This window comes from Suncus etruscus, chromosome 18 (assembly GCF_024139225.1).
Source record: "Suncus etruscus isolate mSunEtr1 chromosome 18, mSunEtr1.pri.cur, whole genome shotgun sequence".
In the NCBI taxonomy this organism is placed as follows: domain Eukaryota; kingdom Metazoa; phylum Chordata; class Mammalia; order Eulipotyphla; family Soricidae; genus Suncus; species Suncus etruscus.
The window spans coordinates 25,319,322-25,343,861 of NC_064865.1; the positions used below are offsets into that span (position 1 = coordinate 25,319,322).

The following is a 24,540-nucleotide window of genomic DNA, read 5'->3' on the forward strand; positions in this document are numbered from 1 at the left end:
TTTAGATGAATCATTTCAAATTCAAAAAAAAAATTTTTTTAATGCCAGAGCAGAGCAGATTTGAAAGAGAATTTCATGCATAATACAAACATGGAAAACTCTACTACTATAAGTGTGTAACAGTATATATACAAAGTTATTGTATAACAGTAACTATGATAGTCAATTATAGGCGAGAAGCACTGTGAAGAAAGTCCACCTAAAAATTATCATTATGTCAGTGTCTTAAAACCTAAATTGAGGGGAAATAAAGCAATGATGTTAAAATAAAAAGAGTGAAAGTCGTTAAATGAGTATATCTAGAAAGAAAAACAACATTAATATGATGAGAAATTTTTCTTTCAGGTGAACCTTGACTAAATTAAATTGTAAGATTTCATGATTAACTGAGACCTAGAGCAATAATAAAATTAAGACATAAATCCACCATACAAGAAAACTCATGATTTTCAATCCTATTCACTGATCATGCTTGTGGAAAGAATCATAGAGCATTAATAGCAACCGATAGGGAAGTAAAATGATTATCTGGTGTTGCTTGTAGATCTTTAAGAAGTATAAAACAAGATGTATGCTGCTTTGGATTTCACCAATGTATTAGGGACTTTTTTGATCTTCTTGTCATCAAAATTGATCCAGTGTTGTTTTGCAGCAGTTTTACAGTATGAAGTACAGTGTCCATAGTGAACTTTACCATAATGGTTTGACACTGATGATAAATTGTATTTCTTAATCTTGCTTTTATTCTCTGAAGTGAATTCTACTAAATTGAGGTCTTCTATAGAAAAATCCACATAAGTGTGCAATTTTTTTATTTGTTTGCCATCAAAGGCAAAATGTTTTAAGTGTATTATAAGTACTGGTGGCAGTTTCCATAAATACTTTTTCTTTGAAAAATCTCTTAGTTTTGCAGCTGTTGCACTGAACTTTGTTATCATCACTTAACTCTTCTTTAAAAAATACAGAGAGGCATTCCTGTAATGTACATTTATCTGTAGATGTAACAGCCAGAGACAAATGATTAGATGTCTCATAAACCTCAGACTTTTGGTGGCATGTGAGACACTGTAGTATAGATTTGAATTGTCCTTGAAAGAGATTATAAATAATAGATTTGTGAGCCTTTTGGTGTTCTGGACTAAATTGTTCATAATTTTCATTTTCCATAAGATGTGTAGTTTTATCTGTCATTAGATTTACAGTAAGCAAGTCCTGATGTACTACCTCTATTAGAAACATCAGTAGTTCATGTGGATCCTGCTGATTGTGTCCAGCAAACTGGTCATTAAGTAAACCAATTGTTACTTTGAAGCTTTCAGGGTGAATATATCTATGAAATCTATTTCCCATGGTTTTGATGAGCCGACCAAATTCTTTGGCTAATTTACCTTCATGCCCCATCGGATTTTTCTTGTTAATATCCTTTTTATAATGATCTTGATTAAAATGCTGAGTCAAGTCTGAAATATTATACAAGCATTGCAATATTGAGTTCATGTAGCAAGAGTTTCCTATATTTTGGAGCCCAGTTAAGACAGGTTCCTGTCTTTCCTTTTGCATCTCGGAGTGTAAGGGTTTATCACTACTGTCAGTCTCACTCAATGTATGGTGTGTGACAGCTAAATCCTTGTTCCCTGCCCCCAAAGACCTCAGCAATATTACTGCTGTTAGTGTCTGGAGTATTCTGTTTTTGCTCTGAAGGGGAGTTTATAGTCTGAACCTGATCATTTGTGCTAGCCCGATTTCTAACAAGGCGTAATGGAACCCAAAATTTCTTGGGAGGATTGTCATATGTAGAAACATAGGCATAACCCCCTTCCTCTCAGGAGAAGATATCCAGCTATCCATTTTTCATCCTCCTTGATCCAAATAGGTTTATGGGTTGTTTCTTGTCTCTGATTATCTTCTTTAAAATGTCTTTCCACTGAAGTGTAACTTTCCCTTTGGGGTAAGTTTAAGTAATTTAGTGTGATAAGAGTCAAAGATAGCAAATCTGTTGGTGGTAAACCTCTTTTTCTATTTTTTTGTAATTGAGTTTTTAAGGTTCTGTGAGTCCTTTCTACAATGACCTGTCCCCTACAATTGTAAGGAATTCCTTTGAGATGTCTTATCTGCCATTCTTTACAAAAAAATTCAAAAGTTTTGCTAACATAGGCTGGCCCATTATCAGTTTTTATAGAATATGGAATACCCATCACAGAAAAACATTGTAAAAGAAAACTACAAACAGCCTTAGATTTTTTAGAAGACATAGGAATTGCCCACATAAACCGAGAATAAGTGTCCACCACAACATGAAGATAAGGTTTTCTTGGAAATAAATCTGTTTGAGTTATATCTATTTGCCAAAGTTTGTTAGACTGTAAGCCTCTTGGGTTTGCTCCTGCTATGTGAGTCTTTTTTTGTTAACGGTGCACATATGTTGCAGTTTTCTACAATTTCTCTAGCTTGCCTCCATGGAATTTGGTAATTCACATGTAAACGGCGAGCATTTGTGTGTAGGGCTGATTTAAATATAAACAGGTGATTTAAATATAAGCATTGTTAGCAAGTCAGCAGTTTTATCTCCTTGAGCCATCAGTCCTGGAAGACCTGAGTGGGCTCTAATATGCGTGATGAAGATGGGCTCAGTTCATTTTTGAAGAAGCTGCTGTAATCATTTAAGTAAGTTCTGTACGATCAGGTTATTAGCATTTAGGGAAGCAGTGGCTATCACATGACATAAATTTACTACATACAAAGTGTTGCATTAAATAATTAGGGATGGATCTGGATGGTGAAGGATGGATTGAAGGATTCTTCCCTGCCATCCCAGGCCACATGGCTCCGCAACCCCCATTCAGCTGGCGGGTCCCAGGTTTAGGTGAACGTGGGAATCAGACTCATCCAGAGACAGGCATCAGGAAGCATCAACTTTATTCATGCCCTATTCACCACATGTGTGGCTTATATCATAACCTTTCAAGCACAGCCATTCTTCGCTAGCCCTGCATCTTAACTCCTTTCAGCCATCTTCCCTTTCACCTCCATGCTGGCCAAAGACCAAAAAGGCAGAGACCCAAAAAGGCCCTAATCCCCTGGGTCAAAGGCCTTATCTACCTTTTCCAAGACCCCTCCCAGGAATGAGCAGGGTCTTGCAGGTAAGGTCAAGTTACCTAGGAAAAATGGGTGGGGGATGGCTTCAGATATATTTTCTTATAGGTAAATTAACGTTGCTAATTCAACTTTCTGTGCAGATTTATATTTGGTATCTATGGTCATATTAATGTTGTCTCCGTTATTCCTCCTTTTTCATTTTGGGATCCATCAATGTAAAAACCTTGGCATTGGGAATAGGGGAATCCTGAACAATTGAAGAAATACAAACTGAGTTTTCTTTAAAAAGTCCCAAGTTTTTCCTGCTGGATAATGGGAAGATATTTCTCCTGTGAAATCTGAGAGGGCCCTTTGTAGAGAACCATTAAGAGTCAATATTGACTCAATTTCCTTTTTTGGTATTGGCAAAACTATTGTATCTGGGTCAAAACCTAGTAAAGATATAGTTCTGAGTCTTGCCTTGATGATAATCTCTGAAATCAGTTGCAAGTAGGGGACAACTGAGTGAGGCTGTTTGTTATGTAAATACACCCATTCCAAAGGTCCTGATTGTTGCATCAAGGCCCCTGTGGGGGTTTCTATAGTAGGGAAGATTAACAGAAATACCTTTTCTCTTGGCATGAATCTTAAGAGAAACGATTTTTGTAATCTGCTCAAGAAGATGTCTAATTCATTTTTGGCAGCTGTTGTTAAGTTTCTCGGGCTATCTAAAGCAGGGCCACCCTCCAAAGTTTTAAACAGATTAGACAACTCTGCATTCGGGATTCCTAGTGCAGGGCTGAGCCAATTTACATCACCTAAAAGTCTCTGAAAATAATTAAGCGTTCTGAGGTTTTCTTTTTTGATAGAAATTTTTTGTGGATGTATTGACATTTGGTCCAAAATAAAACCCAAATATTGATATGGTGGCATTGTCTGTATTTTTTCTAAAGCTATTTTCAGTCCTAATGTTTGTAAACAGTCAATAACATAAGAGTATAAGTCCTGTAAATCTGTTTCATTGCTCATTGTGAGCAAGATATCATCTGTATAATGAAATATCATGGCTTGAGGAAAATTTTCACAAGCAGGGCTCAAAACCTTATCTACAAAAAGCTGGCACATTGTTGGGGAATTCAGCATGCCTTGGGGGAGAACAGTCCATTGGAAACATCTGCAGGAATGGGTGTTATTGAGAGAAGGAATTGAGAATGCAAAACGTTTTTTATCATCTGGGTGGATAGGAATATAGTAGAAGCAGTCTTTCAGATCAATTATAATTAGCGGCCATTCCTTTGGAATAACTACAGGTAAACCAGTCTGAAATTTGCCCATAGGTATCATGGATAAATTTACAGCTCTAAGATCCATCAAAAGTCTCCATTTACCGGATTTCTTTTTTATAGTGAATATAGGTAAATTCCATTGAGAGAAAGATGGTCCAATATGTCCTAAACTTAGCTGTTACTCCACTAATTCTGTCAGCACCTTTAATTTATCAGTTTTAAGGGGCCACTGACCTGTCCAAATTGGTTCGTCAGATTTCCATTTTATTTTTATTGGTGCTGGTGTTTTTGTGGTAGTGGCCCCCACTAAAAATTTTGGGTTTTTAAATCAAAAGAAGGTTCGGGCTCTTCTAGAGCTAATGGGATGTGGAATTCTGCTTTCCACTGTGTAGGTCTCGGCCTCACAGGGATGGTGAAAATGGGCCCGCGTGAAGTCTGATTATCGCTTTTTGATTTTCTGGGCCGTAAAATATTATAGTCCTCTTACTCAACAGACAGGAGCTCAGGCCTCCTACTCTTTCTAGCAAATACGGAATTTCCTGAAGAGGCCAATTTTCTGGCCATTCTTTATCAGGAATTACGGTAACCTGAGCACCCATATCTATCATGCCATCAAAGGGTTGCCCCTCCAAGTGAAGTTTGATCATTGGGTATTCATCTTTAAATTTAGTAACCAGAGCCACGATTGGGTTTTGAGCAGCACCTGGATCTGTGCTTCCAAAACCTCCAATTCTAGTCTTATCTGAAGCCCCAAATTTGACATAAGACACTATTACTATCTGGGCAATCGCTTCTCCTTTTTTAAAGGTCCATGTAACTGGTACGGTAATAACTACAATGATTTCTCCCATAGAATCTGAGTCAATGACACCAGTGGTTACTGATATACCCTTTATGTTGAGGGAACTTCTGCCAAGAATCAAACCCATAGTATCTGGGGGTGGTGGGCCCACAAAACCAGTTTCTAACATGTATGGGCATGCTCCTGGGTAAATTGTAATGTCCTCTGGGCATAATATGTCTAATCTGGCACTCCCTGATGTGAAGTGAATTAATTCCCTTATCTTGATGAATTTTCTTGGGCTGGGCTTGAAAGGATTATTGTCTGTGAACTTTGCCCCTGATTTGGAAGGGCCTGGGGAGAGGCCCTGTGGGCGTTTCCCTGCATCTTGTATGTGTGCCCTTGAGGAGCTGAATTTATAAGGAAATGGCAATTTCTTTTGATATGCTCCTGTTTTCCACGTGGTAGCAGGTGATTTGCCTCCTGGGGATTGTGTTGAAACCTCTACTTAGGTTATTATCAGTGAGGTTTCTGAATCTGCAATCTTTCGCCCAGTGGTGACCCTTTTTGCATTTTGGGCAAAGATCTGGTTTACGCAAAGTGCCCTGTCTCCAAGGGGAGTAAGGCATCATTTCCTTGGTAACTCGGAAGGTTTGTACTGAGTCTAAGTGGGGTGGGAATTGGGGTTCCCCATAGACATTCCGACAGGCATAAAGGAAATCATTCACATCTGCCTTTTCATTTAATGTATTCAATCTAATCTACAAGCCAAATTTGCATTATGATAATTCAAAGATTTTACTAGGAAGTTTCTCATCTCCTCATCTTCGACTTGTAACTTCAGAGCACCTTTAATCTTACCTACAAACTCTGCATATGATTCATAAGAGCCTTGGGTAATTTTTTAAAAGTTTCCTCTACCAATGCTGTTAGAATCAATTTTTTCCCATGATGACAATGCAATATCCCTAATTAAATTTAAGACTTCTTTAGGTAAAGCTGCTTGTGTCTGAATATTTGCAAATTGATTTTCTGCCATCAATAATTCATACGATAGAGTAACATCTGCCACTTGTTTTTTCGTACCATCCGGGCTATATAATTTGGCTTTTACGCCTTCTGAATAGTACATTTCCCATTCAGTTCGCTGTTTAGATGACAGGCATATTTCAGAAATTCTTTTAAAATCATACAAAGTCCAAGATGAGTTATGACTCCAAAGTTTTAGTAACTCCACACTGTATGGTGATTTTGGACCATACTCTTTACATGCTTTTCTAAATTGATCTAATTCTTCAATCTGATAGGGTACATAGTTAGAAACATTTACCCTGTGTAAAGGGGATGTGGCCGGATTAGCAAAATTACTGTGAATAGAGCTCTGAGGCCATGCGTGTGGTTCATCGTCTGAATCTGCACTGTTGTACGATTCAATTTTGTGAACAAAATCAGACCTCACTTCTGGAGTTAGCATCGGAGGTTGATCATTGAGTCACTACTGTCATGCGATTTGCTAGAATCAGGCTTAACTTTCTGAGTTGTTTTTCTTCCAGCAAAAATTCCTATATTGTTGATGGTGGGGCTGGATTCGTCAGCCTGCACCTTGGCCTGAATTTTCGTTGGAAAGATTTCCTTATTATCCATACTGGTTTTTGCCTCACCGTTTCTACATTTTCTATTTCCTAAATACTAGCCAATAACTATGCTCACAGTAACAATGTGAACCAACACAGAAATTCCACAAACTGGGCCAGAGAGATAGCACAGCGGCGTTTGCCTTGCATGCGGAAGGATGGTGGTTCAAATCCCAGCATCCCACATGGTCCCCTGAGCCTGCTGGGGGCAATTTCTGAGCGTCGAGCCAGGAATAACCCCTGAGCATTGCCGGGTGTGACCCAAAAACCAAAAAAACAAACAAACAAACAAAAAAAGAAATTCCACAAACGATGACGTCTGGAGACAATGCAATTTTCATTTGAAATATAGACCACAACCATCCAACTGCAGTGATTGTCCTTAGATCAAAACCAATTAGTTTAAAACAAATGGAATAATCCATTTGTATAATAGAGAACCAATGCGTAAGCAAAAAGGTGGCAGAATCCACATGACTAACCACAGAAACCATTTAATGGTCAGCAGAGGAAATTTCCAATGAAGTATTTCACTTACAGTTATTGAGGGTCCAGCTTCAGCCTGGCCAGGTGCCATTATGTTGACTGATGGAGGGATGGAGGATGAGGTCTTTCCCTTCCAGCTCAGAGCATGCATCTGCCACCCTGTTCAACCAGCGGTTCTGAGGTGAAGCGGTGGGTACAGGGAGGTGAAGCAGCGGGTACAGGCTAGCAGACAGGCTTGTGGAAATATTAGCTTTATTCGGTGGACAAGACTGAAGTCCAAAGCGTCAGCATCAGTTTCAGCCAAAAGCCCCTCGCCTTCCACAGACCCTTGTTTTATCCCCCAGAATCAGGTACCACCCAATGGTGGGATCAGATACCACCCAATGGTGAAAGCAGAATCAGGTACCACCCTAGGTTGGAGGCAGAATGCCAGGTCACACCCTAGGGTAGGGCACAATCACAGATCATGTAGGGTCAGTAACATAATAATCCCATAAAATGTTTGCATACACAACATGTTGAAGTGAAAGGACTTTGTTTTCCTCTGATCACTGTGGAGTGCCATCAGCTCCCCCCTCAAATCACTTCTTATGGGCTGAACTTTATTTTTATTTTATTTATTTATTTTTGGTTTTTGGGTCACACCTGGCAGCTCTCAGGGGTTACTCCTGGTTCTTTGTTCAGAAATCGCTCCTGGCAGGCTCGGGAGACCATATGGGATACTCTATTCAAACTACCATCCTTCTGTATGCAAGGCAAATGCCTTACCTCCATGCTATCTCTCCGGCCCCTGATATTTATTTATTTATTTATTTATTTATTTATTTATTTATTTTGTGTGGGGGGGTTAGGGTCAAACCTGGCAGTGCTCAGGGGTTACTCCTGGCTCCATGCTCAGAAATTGCTCCTGGCAGGCATGGGGGACCATATGGGACGCCCAGGATTGGGATTCGAACCGATGACCTTCTGCATGAAAGGTAAATGCCCCATCCCCATTTTTCTCCGGCCCCGCCCCTGATCTTTATTTTTAAATGGAGATTCTGCGGCTTACAACTCAGTAATAGTTTCTCATCGCATAATTCCAGCACCATTGTTCCCACCTCTCTTCCCCTCAGTCCTCTTGCCCCTCCCTCTTAGAACACGCCCACCACTAATCCAATTGTGGCATCAGTTCCCCCATTATTTTGCATTTGGACTTTTGTTGCTATGTTACTGTGCATCTCTTCGTTTTGATTTGGTTTGGGCTTTTCATTTTTTTGATTTTTGGGCCACAGCGATGATGCTCAGAGATTACCCCTACCTCTGCACTCAGGATTCACTCCTGGCAATCTTGAGGGGCCATATGGGATGCTGGAGATTGAACCTAAAGTTGGTCTGGTGCAAGGCAAGTGCCCTCCTGCTGTGCTGTCAGCCTTGTGTATCTATTTTTGCTGGCTAGGCTCAGGGGTTACTCCTGGCTCTATGCTCAGAAATCGCTCCTGGCAGGTTTGGGAGGCCAATTGGGATGCCGGGATTTGAACCACCATCCTTCTGCATGCAACTCAAATGCCCTACCTCCATGCTATCTCTCCCGCCCAGCCTTGTGTATCTTTAAGACACACACATGAACATCTATCTGTTTCCTTCTGACTTTGTTCAATATGATATCTTCTAGTTTCTTCTACCCTGCTGAAAATTGGACGATTCTGTTTTTCGACTACCTGGTATTCAACTATGAACATACACCACAACCTCTTGAACATTTGCGTTGTTTCCATGGCTTGGCTTTTGGACCAAGTACAGCCGGTGGACAGCAGTGGCCAAGATGACAAACCCAGCTCCCTCCTGACCCCAGAGCTGAGTCCAGGCTAGGGAGCCCCTCTCCCAGGAATGTGGGAGATCTGCTTAACCCAGATCTTCTAGGTGTGGTCCTCCAGTTACAAACAAACCCAGAAGTGCTAAGGGAATATTCCCAGCTGGGGGAGATATTGCACACTGGGAGAGCTCAGTCCATTGAATTTTCTCCCAGGCCCCTGTTCCAGTCTTTTTTTTTTTTCACTTTATTTAAACACAGTGGTTTACACAGTTGCTCACAATATATTTGCTTCTGGTATTTCTTATTCCACCACCAATCCCATCAACCTTGTCCCAGATTTATATCCACAAGCTTGCTCCCTTGGCAGGCACTATATATTGCTTGTTTACAAGTAAATGGCAGTAGAATTATCAGGGTGGAAAAAACTACAGTAAAAAGGGGCCTAAATGGGGCCGAAGAGATAGCACAGTGGTAGGGTGTTTGCCTTGCACACAGCCAATACAAGATGGACAGTGGTTTGAATCCCAGCATCCCATATGATTCCCCATGCCTGCCAGGAGTGATTTCTGAGTGCAGATCCAGGAGTAACCTTTGAGTGCCACTGGGTGTGACCCAAATACAAAAGAAAGGGGGGGGGGCGTGCGAAGTGAAATCACAGCGTTATGGCATTTGCCTTGCATGTGGATGACCTGTGACAGACCCTGGTTTGATCTCTGGCATTCCATATGGTCCCTCGAGCTTGCCAGGAGTGATTTCTGAGGGCAGAGCCAGGAGTTACCCTGAGAGCCACCACGTGTGCCCCCCCAAAAAACCTACAGTAAAAGAAAATTGGGGGAGCCAAAACGATAGTACGCTGCTAGGGCATTTTTGCCTTGTACATGGCCAACCCAGGTTCAATCCTCAGTATCCCATAAGGTCCTGAGCATTGCCAGGAATGATCCCTGAGCACAGAGCCAAGAGTAACTCCTGAGAAGCACTGGGTGAGGCCTAAAAAAAGAAATTATGAAAGTTATTATATCTCACAATGGGGTGAATAAGTCCTTGTCCAAAGGTTTACTAAGCTCTTTGTTATTAGTTGATCATTGTGTTATTGGTTTTGTTAACCTCGAGGGCTTCACTGGTATTTTGACATCTAATTTGGTGTATTACTACTGAGTGTCAGTATTGAAAATTTTTATGTTGTTGTCAAGAAATTGGAAGGTTACTATTGGTGGGCGGCTGGGTGCAACCCCAGTGTCTCAGCATTCATTTGAGCTGGCATGTGGTTCTCTGGAGTTCTAGAGAAAACAGTGACTCACTTAACCAATGCTTCTAAAATAGATGAGTAAAATTAGCACAGGATTCCTTATCTTCCCAGAAGAGGGATGTAATGGGGAAGAAGCATTGCCATTCAGATTTGTCAGCTAGGGACTGGAGGACAGTGGGAAGGGCACTTGCCATGCAAGTGGAGGACCCAGGTTTGAACCTCGGCTATCCTATATGATTTCCCAAGCACTGCCAAGAGTAATTCCTGAGCACAGAGCCAGCAGTAACCCCTGAGCATCATTGGGTGTAACCACCTCTCCCTGCTTCTAAAAAATAAGTGTTTTGTCAACTCTTTGGCTGGAGCAATAATACAACAGATGCTTGCCTTGCAAACTGCCAACCCAGATTTGATTTCTGGCCCCATATCTGTGTCCCCCACCCCCAGGCCTCCCACAGACAGGAGTAAGCCCTGAGCACTGAGGTTTGTCATCTAGAAAAGTTGAAAAGTCAATGAATGAATGGATGAGGTAGTCTTGGGTAAGGACAATGAAATGATCCAAAGTGCAAATTCTGGGCCAAATGAATGACAGTACAGTGGGAAGGATGTTTGCCTTGCCTGTGGCCAACTCAGGTTCAATCCCTGGCATCCCATATGATCCCCCGTGCTGTGGACCTTTTATCCTGATAAGATAAAAGTGCCTAAGCAAACCTAAGTGGGTTCATTTTCCCACTGAGAATCAAGCAGAAGCACGAAGCAGGCGATTATGAAATATGAATTATGAAATATGAAATAAATGAGACCACACAGAATTACATGGTGAAAACAAGAGGGAGAGGCCAGAGAGAGGCCAGAAGCTTTATTGGGCCTTAAATAGATGGATATTTGGGGCGTAGCCAGGGAGAAAGGAAAAGGGGATGAACCAATGAGATCAAAGCTAGAATTAGCATATGAAGAGACAGGTAAAAAGAAACCAGATACCTTTAAGGAAATGGGGGGAGAGAGAGAGATCACAAGAGAGCTCAACAGGAGACTTTTTGGCGGGCTTTGGTAACTGTATTTTCTTTGTTAGAAAGAAATACTGAGGCCTGATTTCTAATAATGGTCAAAAATAAAGAGAGAGATAGTCATAGCCACGTTTAGAATTATAGCCAAACAATCCATGCAAAGGGTCAACTGATTTGACTACTCTAAGCGGGCCTTTTTGGCAAATAATTCTTTTTCAGGAGTGCACTACACCTAAGAAGGCTAAAAAACACTTCTGATGTGTGCCCTTCCTGAGTGGGGTGTAACACCCCCGTGCCTGCCAGGAGTGATTCCTGAGCTCAGAGCCAGGAATAAGTAACCCCTGAGCCCCTCTGGGTGTGGCCCAAAAATAAAACTAAAAATCGGGCTGAAGCAGAGACACAAGGGGTAAGCCTTGCCCGCACTAGCCTAGGACGGACCGAGATTCGATCCCCGGTATCCCATATGGTCCCCCAATTCAGGAGCAATTTCTAAGCACATAAGCAGGAGAAACCTCTGAGTATCATTGGGTGTGGCCCAAAAACCAAAACCAAAACCAAACAAAAACCTAAAAAGCAGAGTAAACTCCCACTTTGTAAACATAAGAAGGCAGTGTGTGGCTTAGAGAGAGAGAGAAACAGAGAGAGAATTTGCCCTACATGGATGGGTAAGGTCCTGTGTTGGATCCCTAGCATCATAACAGTAATAATAATAATAATAATAATAATAATAATAATAATAATAATAATAATAATAATAACAACAACAACACTAATAAAATCAAATAATTATAATTTTTTAAATTTATGTTCCATAGCTGGGTACATCCTTTGCATGAAGGAATCCTGGGTTTCGCCCTTATCACTAAGCTGGCACCCACCTCAGGGAGGGATTCCATCACCCCACCCTAGAAAAACAAAAGGGTGGGAATACAGTGAGTAAATCAGCCCTGAGTCCAGAATGGCATTCCCAGGTCATGCAGTTCAGGTAAGAACTAAATTGCTGGGGGGTGGTTTGTTCTGGTTTTTTGTTCATTTGTTTATTTTTTTTCTCTATTTCTTTCTTTTTCTTTCTTTCTTCTTTCTTTCTTCTTCCTTTCTATCTTTCTTTCTTTCTTTCTTTCTTTCTTTCTTTCTTTCTTTCTTTCTTTCTTTCTTTCTTTCTTTCTTTCTTTCTTTCTTTCTTTCTTTCTTTCTTCTTTTTCTTTCTTTTCTTTCTTTCTTTTTTTCTTTCTTTCTTCTTTCTTTTCTTTCTTCTTTCTTTCTTCTTTCTCTTTCCTTCTTTCTTTCTTTCTTTCTTTTCTTTCTTTTTCTTTCTTCTTTCTTTCTTTCTTTCTTTTTGTTTTCTTTCTTTCTTCGTTCTTTCTTTCTTTCTTTCTTTCTTTCTTTCTTTCTTTCTGCTTGTTCTTTTCTTTTGGTTTGGTTTGGGCCACACCATGTAATGCTCAAGGGTTATTCTTGGCTCTGCACCCAGGAATCATTCCTGGTGGTACTCAGGGGCCCTATAGGATCATAGGGATCACACTATCACACTTGTTTCAGCTGCATACAACACATATGCAGTATTTGTCTGTCCCCTCAAATTGTTGAGTTTAAGAAAAGTAAAGAAGAGGGGAGGGGGGCAGAGCAATAGCACAGTTGATAGCTTTTGCCTTGCACGTGACTGACCCGGGTTCGATCCCCAGAATCCCATATGGTCCCCCAAGCCTGCCAGGAGTGATTTCTGAGCTCAGAGCCAAGAGTAACCCCTGAGTCCAGTAACCTGGTCCAGTAACCCCTGGACCAGGTGTGGCCCAAAAAAAGGGGGGGAGGGTGGAGCAATAGCATAGCAGGTAGGTCATTTGCCTTGCCCGCAGTCAACAGGATTTGATCCTTGGCATCCCATAAGGTACCTCAGCCTGTCAGGAATAATTTCTAACTGTGTGACCCTGAGTGATGCCTGGTGTGACCCAACCCCCACCCCAAAAAAGAGTAAAGAGAGGAGAAAGTTAAGTTGACTTCTATGCTGGCACCATGTATGGGCCCCTGAACACCACCAGGTCCACAGAGCTAGTCAGAGTCCCTGGTCATTTCTAGGAGAGATCCTAGCCACAGCTAGCAGCCCCAATCCCTGCAGATATAAAAGGATGAACAGGGAGAGGTGTGTGTGAGAGAGAGAGTATGTGAGGTGATATGTGTGTGTGGCTGTGTGTATATGAGGGTGTGTGGCTATGTAATTCACGGAGGATGAATTAAGGGGAGATTATTGCATAGGGGATATAGCATATTGGAATATGATGTGTTCTTCTGGTCAACTTGGACTTTTTTGTTTTTGTTTTGGGGCCACTCCCGGCAGTGCTCAGGGGTTACTCCTGTCTCTGTGCTCAGAAATCGCTCCTGGCAGGCACCGGGGACTATATGGGGTGCCAGGATTCGAACCACCATTGGTTCTGGATTGGCCGCTTGCAAGGCAAACACCCTACCTCTGTACTATCTCTCCTGCCCCTCGACTTGGACCTTTTTTTCCCAACTTGGATTTTTTTTTGCGGGGGTGGGGGATGTCACACCTGGCAGTGCTCAGGGGTTATTCCTGGCTCCATGCTCAGAAATCACCCCTGGCAGGCACAGGGGACCATATGGGATGCTGGGATTTGAACCACCATCCTTCTGCATGAAAGGCAAACACCTTACCTCCATGCTGTCTCTCTGGCCCCTCAACTTGGACTTTTTTTTTTTTTTTTTTTTTTTTGGTTTTTGGGCCACACCCGGCGGTGCTCAGGGGTTACTCCTGGCTGTCTGCTCAGAAATAGCTCCTGGCAGGCACGGGGGGACCATATGGGACACCGGGATTCGAACCAACCACCTTTGGTCCTGGATCGGCTGCTCACAAGGCAAATGCCACTGTGCTATCTCTCCGGGCCCAACTTGGACTTTTTAATGACAATTCAGGACCCTCAAAATTACTACATTGCACTTGGTTCAGCTGGACTTAAGCTCTATTGGAATACTCCATTTGGGTTTGTAATAAATTGTTGCTGCATATCCTTTGCAGGTAAGACTAATTTAGGTTTAGGAAACTTATATTGGGGAACAGGAGGGGTCGGGGCCCACCCAGCAATGTTAAGGGACTCTACTCCTGGCCCTCCCCATCTTAGGGGATGTCAAAGGGACCAGCTATATGCAAAAGATGGAGTCAGGGTCCACACCTTGCTAGACAGTCACTTTGTCTCTTGTACTATCTCTCCAGTCTGGCTTAATCTCAAAATCAATAAAAGATTATCTGGGGCCAGACTAGTGGCACAAATGGTCAGGCATCTGTCTTGCCCACGCTAGCCTAGGATAGACTGTGGTTCTATCCCCCAGCATCCCATATGGTCCCCCAAGCCAGGAGCGATTTCTGAGTGCATAGCCAGGAGTAACCCCTGAGCATCACCAGATGTGGCCCAAAAACTAAAACAAGAAAGATTCATTATCTAGGGCCAAGAGTTTGCCTTGCAAGCATAAGGTCCTGGTGACCAGGACCAAAAATGATTGGAACAAGGGGCTGGAGTGCTTGCTTGGCACATATAGTGGGGACAGTGCTGTCCTGGCATGTGGTGACTCAGATTCAATCCTCATTCCATACGGTCCCGCTAGCATCACCAGGAGTGATCCCTGAATGCACAGCCAAGAGGAAACCCTGACTATTGTTTGGTGTGGCCACAAAACAAAATAAAACAAAAAAAGGAAAATAGGGGCCAGAGTATTAGCACAGAGGGTAGGGCGTTTGCCTTGAACACAGTCCACCCAGGACTGACCTGGGCTTAATCCCCAGCATCCCATATGGTCTCCTGAGTCTGCTACAAGTTTTTTTTTTTTGAGCTCAGAGCCAAGAGTATCCCCTGAGCGCCACTGTGTATGGACAAATCCCCATCGAATAGATTGTGATAGATAAACTAGGTGCCTAAGGGATAGAACAGTAGTTAAAGTGCTTGCTTAGTATGCAGCTGACTCCAATACCCAAAATGGTATAGGATCACCCCAAGCATCACCAGAATGATCCTGGAGTGGAGTGGACTTCTGGGTGCAGCTCCAAAACAAAACAAAAATGATGAATTAAGTCAAGATGTTCTTATGTGGGAAACACATGCTTAACATTTAAATCAATAGGGTTTGGCACCAACACGGAGAGGTGGGGGAAGACTAATTCCACTTTCTTTTCCAGAACAGCTCCTTAAGTATAAAGAATAAGTATAAGGGATAGTGAGCAGCTAAGTGGTTGAGCATATAGCTTGTAGTGTAAGGCTCTGAGTTTGATCCTCAACTCCCTGTGCCTTCCCCAAGAACTGCCAGCACTGGTGCAGCCCTATTAAAACACACACATTCAAGTGCAAGACTATCAACTAAACCAACAGCTCCCTTAATACTGGACTCAGCATCTTCCATTGGAGAGAAATAGACTGGTATGAAATCACTGATATGATTCCTTCTCATGCAGATTGAAATATTTCCAAACATAGGCAATGGTTATTTCCTTGGCTTAAGATCATGCACTTCTTTTGCGATTGTTTTTGTGCTCCACCTGGCAGCAGCTCCTGGCTCTGTGCTCAGAAATTACTCCTGGCAGGCTTGGGGGATCCTATGGGATGGCCCAGGATCAGACCCAGGTCGGCTGCATATAAGGCAAACACTGTACTCACTGCATTATCATTTCAGCCACAGAAGCTCTTTCTATTCTTGGGGGAGGGCACACCCTGTGGTGCTAAATACTTTCTTTTGGCTTTTTGCTCAGAGATCATTCCTGGTGCACTCAGAGGACCATATTGGGTGCCCAGACCAAACCCACATTGGCTGCTGCAAGGCAAATAATGTTCCTACAGGTTGATTCTCTAGCCCCAAAATGGAAGGTGCTTTCTTTGCTCACACCCAGCGATGCTCAGGGGTTACTCTTGGATTTTCACTCAGAAATCACACTGAGCAGTGTATGGGGACCATATGGGATACTGGGATTGAATCCAGCTCAGCAGTGTCCAAAGAAAGTGCTCTACCCACTGTGGTATCTGTTTAGCTCCAGCTCATGCTATTCTTAGGGAAATGTTCAGGCCCAACAATTAAACTTTTCTGAGGTTCTTCAGCCCTATAGAGCCAGGAATCCCCCATGTGATTCCCTCAAGAAGCTATTTTATATATATAAATTGCCCCCAAATACCACCAGATGTGGCCTAAAAAATAAAAAGTAAAGAAATAAAATTTCAGCATCCTTTATAGTCCCCTGAGAACCGCCAGGAGTGATCCTTGAGTACAGCGCCAGAAGTAAGCCCTGAATATCACTGGATATAGCCTTAAAACTAAAGTAATAGTTTTATGGGGGTAGTCACACCTGGCAGTGCTCAGAGGTTACTAAGGAATCACTCCTACATATGGGATGCTGAGGATCGAACCTGGGTCAGTTTTGTGTAAGGCAAATACCCTACCCACTGTACTATTGCTCTGACCCAACCTATAAAAAATTGTTTTAAAAAGAGGGATATGGAGGAAGAAGAGATAAGGAGGAAGAGAATAAGATGTGGGAGAAAGAATAAGATGGAGGACAAAGAGAAAACGGAGTAAGAGGAGAGGAGGAGCAACAGAAATGCCAGGACCCGAAAGAATAGTAGAAATTCTTAGAGTCTACTTTGCTGGTGCATGGTCATGAGTTAAAACTCCTGTGGTCCCATGTGCACTGAACCTGCAGCCTGGCATAAAAACACTATATCGAAAATGGGGCTGGAGCAATAGCACAGTGGTAAGGTGTTTGCGTTGCACACAACCAACACAGGATGGACGGCTGTTTGAATCCTGGCATCCTATATGGCCTCCTGAGACTGCCAGGGGTGATTTCTGAGCACAGAGCCAGGAGTAACCCCTGAGCTGAGTGCTGCTGGGTGTGACCCAACAACAAACAAACAAACAAACAAAACATTATAGCTAAAAGAGTGACACCAATTGGGGCAATGACATGAAAAGGAAAGAATCTTTTGCAAAAAATTCTTTTTTGTTTTGGGGCCACCCCAGCAGCCCTCAGAGGTTACTCCTGGCTCTGTGCTCAGAAATCACAGCTGGAAATTTCACAGGGGACTATATTTGACCCTGGGATGCCGTGTGCAAAGCAAACACCCTACCCATTCTGCTATCATTCTGGCCTAGTAATTTTTTTAAAAAAGCAATCCTGGGGTGAGGGGGGGCGTGGAGAGATAGTACAGGGGTAAGGCATTTGCCTTGCATGCAGAAGGACAGCATCCCATATGGTCCCCCGAGCCTGCCAGGAGTGATTTCTGAGCGTAGAGCCAGGAGTAACCCCTGAGCGCTGCCAGGTGTAACCCCAAAACCAAAAACAAAAAAAAAAAGCAATTCTGGGGCCAGAAAGATAATAACATAAGTGGATGAGCTTGTGGTTTGCAAGCAGGAGACCTAGATCTGAGTACAGGATTATATGGTCTCTTGATCGCCACCAGTTAAGCACCTCAGGCATTGACTCAGTCAGTGAGGATCAACTTCTATGCCCCAGTGTTAATAAGGGCTGAGGATATTCACCCCAGCTGATTACTGGGAAAGAACAGGTCCCAGGCTGATGATCAGAGACACTATTTCATTTCAACAATACTTATATAGGTCAGAAGAATTGGGGTACATGCAAGGTGACAGGGCCACGGACATAGCAGGACAGCCAGGAGGATGTGAGTCTCCAGGGAAAAGTTAGGCATAAACACTGGGGGTTAGGCATGTCTGGGTAGCGACATGGCAGTGGATAATGAAAGTGGCCTGTAGGGTTGATGGGTAATCTTTCCCTTAACCCCAGGTCTCTGTGAGGAAAAAAGGGCTGCCCGGAGTCAAGCCTGAGAGTAACCACTAATCTTGGGGAGATGCTGCCCCTTTTTGTGCTCTCCTTCCCCATCTCTGGAGCCATCTCTGAAGCTTTTGCTTCAAGGAGAATCCCCAGCACAGTTGCTCTGTGGGGTCTGCCAGCTGGCTCAGGAGCAGCATCACAGGGGGGTCCAAACTTAGGAATAGCTCCTAAGCGCTGCTGGTGTGACCTTCAAAGAAAGCAGCGCTTCCTCATGTGAGGAGCAGCCCTCAAGACACCATCTGACTAGCTGCTGGCAAAGGACAAGTTTGATGTTGCAACTGACAAGCCTTTATTGGCATCCAAAGGCTCTCGCCCAACTCTGGCTCACCAAACTGACTCACTGGGGGCGTGGGGGAGATGTGTTTGGGAGCTCCCCCAGCAGTGCGCAGTGGCCCATGCAGTGCTGGGGACTAAACTGAGGTCAGCCACAAGCAAGGCAAGCATCTCAACCCCTGGACTAGCTCTCCAAACCCCTGCTCATTTCTTTTGTTTGGCTTCAGATATAGGCTTTTGTTGTTGTTTTGTTTTGGTTTGTTGTTTGGAGCCACACCTGGCAATGTTCTGACGATATTCTTGGCTTTGCACTCAGAAATTATTCTGGGGCCAAGCAATAGCACAGCGATAAGGCATTTGCCTTGCACGCGGCCAATGCCGGACAACAGTGTTCAAATCCTGAATCCCAGCATCCCATAGCCTGAGCCTGAGCGCTGCCAGATGTGACCCAAAAACCAAAAACAAAAGAAAGAAATTATTCCTAATGGGTTTGGGGACCATATGGGATACTGGGGATAAAATCCAGGTTGACCGTGTGCAAAGCAAACTCCCTATCCACTGTGCTATCGCTCTGCCCCAAGTTTTAGATCAGGTTTATCCAAATTCTACGGAGAGGGAAAACTCTGTGTAGTTTGGTTCTGGTGGTGCTCAGGGATCACTCTTGGCATTGCTCAGGGGACCCCTATGTGGCACCAAGGGTCAAACCCAGGTAAGAACATGCAAAGCACCTAATCCCTGTGCTCTCTCTCTGACTCCCCATGGGAGAAAAGCATTTTCCCAAGTGTGCAGACATTTCCGGAACTGGACACAATTAGTCTTCGGAGTTGGTGAGCAGGGGACTGCTTACGTTTTTGTCTTTGAGCCACACCCTGCAATGCTCAGGGCTTGTCCCTAGCTCTGCACTCAGAAATCACTCCTGGTGATTCCCTGTGCTCAGGGACTATATGGGATGCAGAGGACTGAACTTGGGACAGCTGAGTGAAGGCTTACTGGCTATACTATCACTCAGGCCCAGGAGGAAACTTCTCATCAGTTAATCTCTTTCCTCTGAGACAGGGGCTGAGGAATAATGGGTGTTTGCTGCCCCTTCCCTCATACTCTAGGTTCAAAAAGGAGTGATCCCTGAGTGCAGAGCCATGACAAAGCCCTAAACACTGCCAGGTGAGGCTTCCAAACCAACATAAAATACCAACAGGAGGAGCATGGTTGCAGCGCCATTCCTTCTGATCCTTTATTAGACCCAAAGCAAAGGCATTCCTCCATCTTCCTCTTTCTTTTAAGCCTTTGATATGTAAAAGTCCACTTGAATCACTTACCTTCCCCCTTTTGGTGAATTGGTATTGGCTTAATAAAAAAAAAAGAACTTTGGCTTTGGTACACAGAGACCACAAAGTGAGGACTGACTCCATGACTCTCCTGACTGACTTGGTTCATTAATTCTTCTATGAATTCTAGGCTGCCCTACCTAGGGGTAGAAATATGTTTGGGTGGTGATTTTACAACGTGGGATTTATTTTACAGTGCTGACACACACCTGGCTTTAAGTGGCTGCCAATTGCTGGTGATAGAGCTCTGGCTAGGAGAATCCCTCCTTTCCCAGCATCTCTGAATATGCCCCCCCCAATGGGTTGTTTGTTATCAGTGATTATTAATCCTTTCATTAGTCTCATAATTGCTCTCTAGTGCCCCCACGTGAACTTTACGTGCACTACTTTGTAAGTTATAGTTGTATGAAATTCCAACCAATGAATGAGCGAGGCCAGAAAGACCCCAACCAACTCCAAGAAAATGAGGAGCCAGAGAGCTAACACAGCGTGGAAGGTGCTTTTCCCACATGGGCCCACCAGAATCAACTTTTAGAACCACACATGGCTCCTGGAGGTCTTGCCAGGAATGATCCATGAGCACAGAGCCAGGAGGAAGACCTGAGCACTCCCCAGTGGGTCCCTCACCCCATTACAGATCTAACCGCCAACTTTGCTGACTTGTTAGATGCCAGAGGTGAACTAGGTCAGTCGCGTAAGAGGCAAGTGCCCTCCCCACCGAACTGTTTGCTCAGGCCCCTACAAAATTTAGGTAGTCAAGGCAGATCTATCAAGAAATGACTTAGGGGACCATGTGCACAACATGGCGAATAAGTGGTTGCGAGCATCGCTGGTTCTGAGTTCATTTTTGTTTTGTTTTGAAGCCACACGTCGTTGCTCAGGGTTTACTCCTGGCTCTGCATTCAGGAATTACTCCTGGTGAGATTCAGGGAACCCCATGGGACAAGGGGACATTCCCATGGGACATTGGGACTCAAACCTGGGTCGGCCAACTGCAAAGCAGGCACCCTTACTACTTTCTGTACTATGGCTCCGGCCCCCTAGATGCGCTCCCATGACCCACATGCAGCCCCACCACCGTGATGTCTGAAGACAGGATCACCAAAAATGCTCAGGCCCTTTATGCCAAGGAGAAGCTAAGCATGATGGATTTCAGAGCAGTCATGAGAAAAAGCAATCAAAACTGAATTCAAGTGAAATTAGATTGTATTTTATTTAGGTCAGTGAAAATTTGCCCCCAAACAGAGCTGGGAACCAAATACTGTCCCAGATGAAAAGAAACTACTATACGTGAAGCTTACAGGAAAAGCCAAAAATGACCAGCCCTTGACTATCTGTAGCTCCATACATCGAAAGGAAATATCGGGAACAATGCATTGGTGTACAGAAAGAGGCAACTTGTGGGCGATTAGCAAAATAGCCTGAGGGAAAGTTTCTATTCCAAGAGGTGGCAAGTTTACAAGTTGGCATTGTTTTCTATTGTACATGGTTCTGTAGGAAGGCCAAGAGCAAAAACGTAGGCACTTGCTCCAACTTCTTGCAGTTTACAATGGTGACTTCTGTACCTCAGAAATGAACAACAGCTTTAGGAGTAAAACACAGAATTGTAGCTCATGCTACTGTGAAGAGCGTCTTAGTAACCTGTGGGGAGGTAGAAGGGCTGTAGGTAGTCCTGGGGACCTCCAGAAATTAGTACAACATACTAAACTAGGAAGTGGCTCGAACCCGAGCCCACAGCCAGGGAAGCACCGGCCACACGAAGCAAGTGGACTCAACCCACACATGCAGCCAAAGAGTGGAATGATGTCAAAGCAGAAAGTGGGTTTGACATGCACTACCCAAACCCGCCAGTTGTACACGGTGGCCCAAGGCTTGCTCCTCCCCCACAAAGCAAGCGGACCAATCTTGGGACTAGCAGGACTTAGACATCGCTGCCACCACCGATATTCTTCATCCTTCAGATATCAGATATTTTTCATCCTTCAGATATCAAATCGGCACTTTTGCTTTTCATTTCAGGTTGGCAGGGGAAAAAACTATTAATTATTTTTTTATAAGTTGGGGGATCATAAAATTTACTAATGAAGCACAACTGGTGGTTACATTGGCTTGTAAATAACTTAAAAGGCCTAGATTCTAATTCCAAGAGAGGGATCATATGGCCTCTTTGGTCCTTGTCCCGCAATCACTCCAAGGGCCACAGGTAAAATTGGGGGCTCTGGCACAAGACATAGGGGTCAGTATGGTAAGATGGAACTGAATGGGGCACAGGTTATTTTCCTAAGAAGGCCTTTTATTGTTTGTCTTTTGGGCCACACCCAGTGGTGCTCAGGGGTTACTAGGCTCTGCACTCAGGAAATACTCCTGGTGGTACTCAGGGCACCATATGGGATGCTGGGGCTCAAACCCAGGTTAGACACATACAAGGCAAACACCCTTCCCGCTGGACTATCACTCCAGCCCCAAGATGGTCATTTCTAATTGGCATCAGACTAGTTGATCTGAGAGAAGCAACTTTACAATCTGAACAGCAAATGATCTTTTGGCTAAGAGTAGTCACCTCGGAAGGTTTGGCTTGAAAACACTCCGTGGCTGTCCAAGTTGGCTATGATATTGGTGTCCGGGGTCAAACTCAGGGCCCACACGTGCAAGACAGGCTCTGTACTGCTGAATCACCTCCCTAGCATGATTGCCTGAGTTGAATCTCAAACTAGAGGACTGATTTGAAGTAAAGCTGCGGAAGCAGAGATGGCAGGCGGGTTATCAGTGGGGAAAGAGCAGCTTCCCTAGTAGACAAACGGAGGCTCCTTTACTAAAACTAACTCCTTTGTACATCGTCATGAACCAAAAATCATCTTGACGTAGAAAATCTTGCAAAAGCATCTGTCAAGCAAGGCATTTGACTGCGGAGCCTTAATAATTTCTATCCAAAGGCAAGGAAGGGCTTCCACCCAACATACAGAAAAAGGAACATTTCAGAAATATACCACCTGAGGGCAGCACTGCACCAGTCCTGCTCCCCCAAATGAAACATCGCGGAAGTTGGTTTATTTCGGCAGTGCCCTCTTCAACACCTACAAAGTGGTCATCAGATTAGAAAGTTCTAGCCAATCTGCTTTTGGAACACAGTTAACAGGTCCCAGGAGGCTTCCTGGTATCTAAAAAAACCAGCATATCTAAGTGAAGCAAATATTTTATTGAGACTAATGGTCAAATCACAATGTACCCAACGGAACATAACGTAAACATTGTTTTAAAGAAGAGGAGTTGGGCATGTGGCAAATACTCAAATACCCTTCACAAAAACCTGACTGCTTCCGTGCTGTGAATGGATGTGTGTGGCCTGGAAGAGAATCAAAAACGTGAAAACTGGATCATTCTGTTGAAGACCACGACACAATGCTCGACAACTCTAGGCCTCTCAGACAGGTTCCCTCATCTATCCAAACAGTCTTCACAGCAAGAAGAAAAGATTTAAGCTAATGCTACTGAAAAACAAAACAAAACATAAACCAAAAACAAAACCCTTCCATTGCTCTGGAAAGAAAACATTTCACAGTAACTATCAGAACATTCTGTGGGTCTCCCAAAGAGGAAGTAAAAGAGCGTTTTATTCTTAAAATACCGCATGAGAGTAATGCTGGAAGCAGGTCTAATCCCCCAGTGAGAATGAAGCTGCAAATCGCTCTGGTGATGTGGAATGTGATTTCTCAGAATCTGTTTCTGCCGGGCACAACGGACTCTCCCCTGGCTTTGCCATGGTTCTGCACCATGTCGGATACTATAGGGTTATAGCCAGCCCAGAAATGCACCGCACTGTGCATGTCCTTAGACTGTAAGGAGAACAATATACAACAGATACAGGAAGGAGAACTTAAACATACATATAAATATGAAGAGGCTGATCATCCAGTTTAAGAAGCAGAACTAGGTTATTGCCAACACCAGTTCCCAGAAAGTATTTCAGAGCCTTAAGTTGAAAACATTCTATGCGATCAGGAGGGGAAGATGATCAGTCTGAGGAAGGGGGAATGGTACATGGCTAGAGCTCCTGAAGCAGCCTCAGGATTGTCGGGGCTTCTTCAAAAACGACAGCTGTTGGGTTGCCCCTTCTTGCAGCCCCGAGTTCTGAGGGGCGGGTCTTCGGTGGCCGCACTGGCAGCTTGCAAGTTGTCCCGCAGCTCAACTTCACAGTTTGGGTCCTGCAGCCGATGGTGACCTGTAAGAGGAAGCCCAAAGTAGAAAGTCAGGAGCAGCCTGAAATTTTGGACAGCAGGGAAGGCATTTAATGTGCATGTGGCTGACCAGGGTTCGATCCCCGACGTCCCATATCCCCTGAGCCTGCCAGGAGTAATTCCTGAGTGCAGAGGCAGAAGTACTGAGCACCATCAGGTGTGGCCACCCTCTGCCACGGCAGAAAAAGGAGCCAAAGCAAAAGGACAATAAGTAGGGTGCTAACCTTGCATGTGGCTGACCCAAGTTCAATCCTCTGCATCCCATATGGTCTCCTGAGCTATGAATGATCACTGAGCTAGGAGTAAGCCCTGAGCACCATCAAGTATGGCGCAAAGTAAAACAAAAAGTTGACAGGAGGGCCCAGAGAGATAGCACAGCAATGTTTGCCTTGCAAGCAGCCGGTCCAGGACCAAAGGTGGTTGGTTCAAATCCTGGTGTCCCATATGGTCCCCAGTGCCTGCCAGGAGCTATTTCTGAGCAGACAGCCAGGAGTAACCCCTGAGCACCGCCGGGTGTGGCCCAAAAACCAAAAAAAAAAAAAAAAAAGTTGACAGGAAA

General features: G+C 43.9%; 2 protein-coding genes across 2 annotated transcripts in view; both read right to left on the reverse strand.

Annotated features, from left to right (window-relative positions):
- Window positions 1–24,540, reverse strand: part of MTHFD1L (methylenetetrahydrofolate dehydrogenase (NADP+ dependent) 1 like) — a 641,585-nt gene that overhangs the window by 237,144 nt on the left and 379,901 nt on the right. The gene's annotated exons all lie outside the window — the stretch shown is intronic.
- The window catches only part of AKAP12 (A-kinase anchoring protein 12), a 94,341-nt gene continuing 92,724 nt past the window's right edge, over window positions 22,924–24,540 (reverse strand). Inside the window, exon 4 of the mRNA XM_049765316.1 lies at window positions 22,924–23,965. The gene's annotated coding sequence lies outside the window, so the exon portion shown is untranslated. The remainder of the gene's footprint in view (window positions 23,966–24,540) is intronic.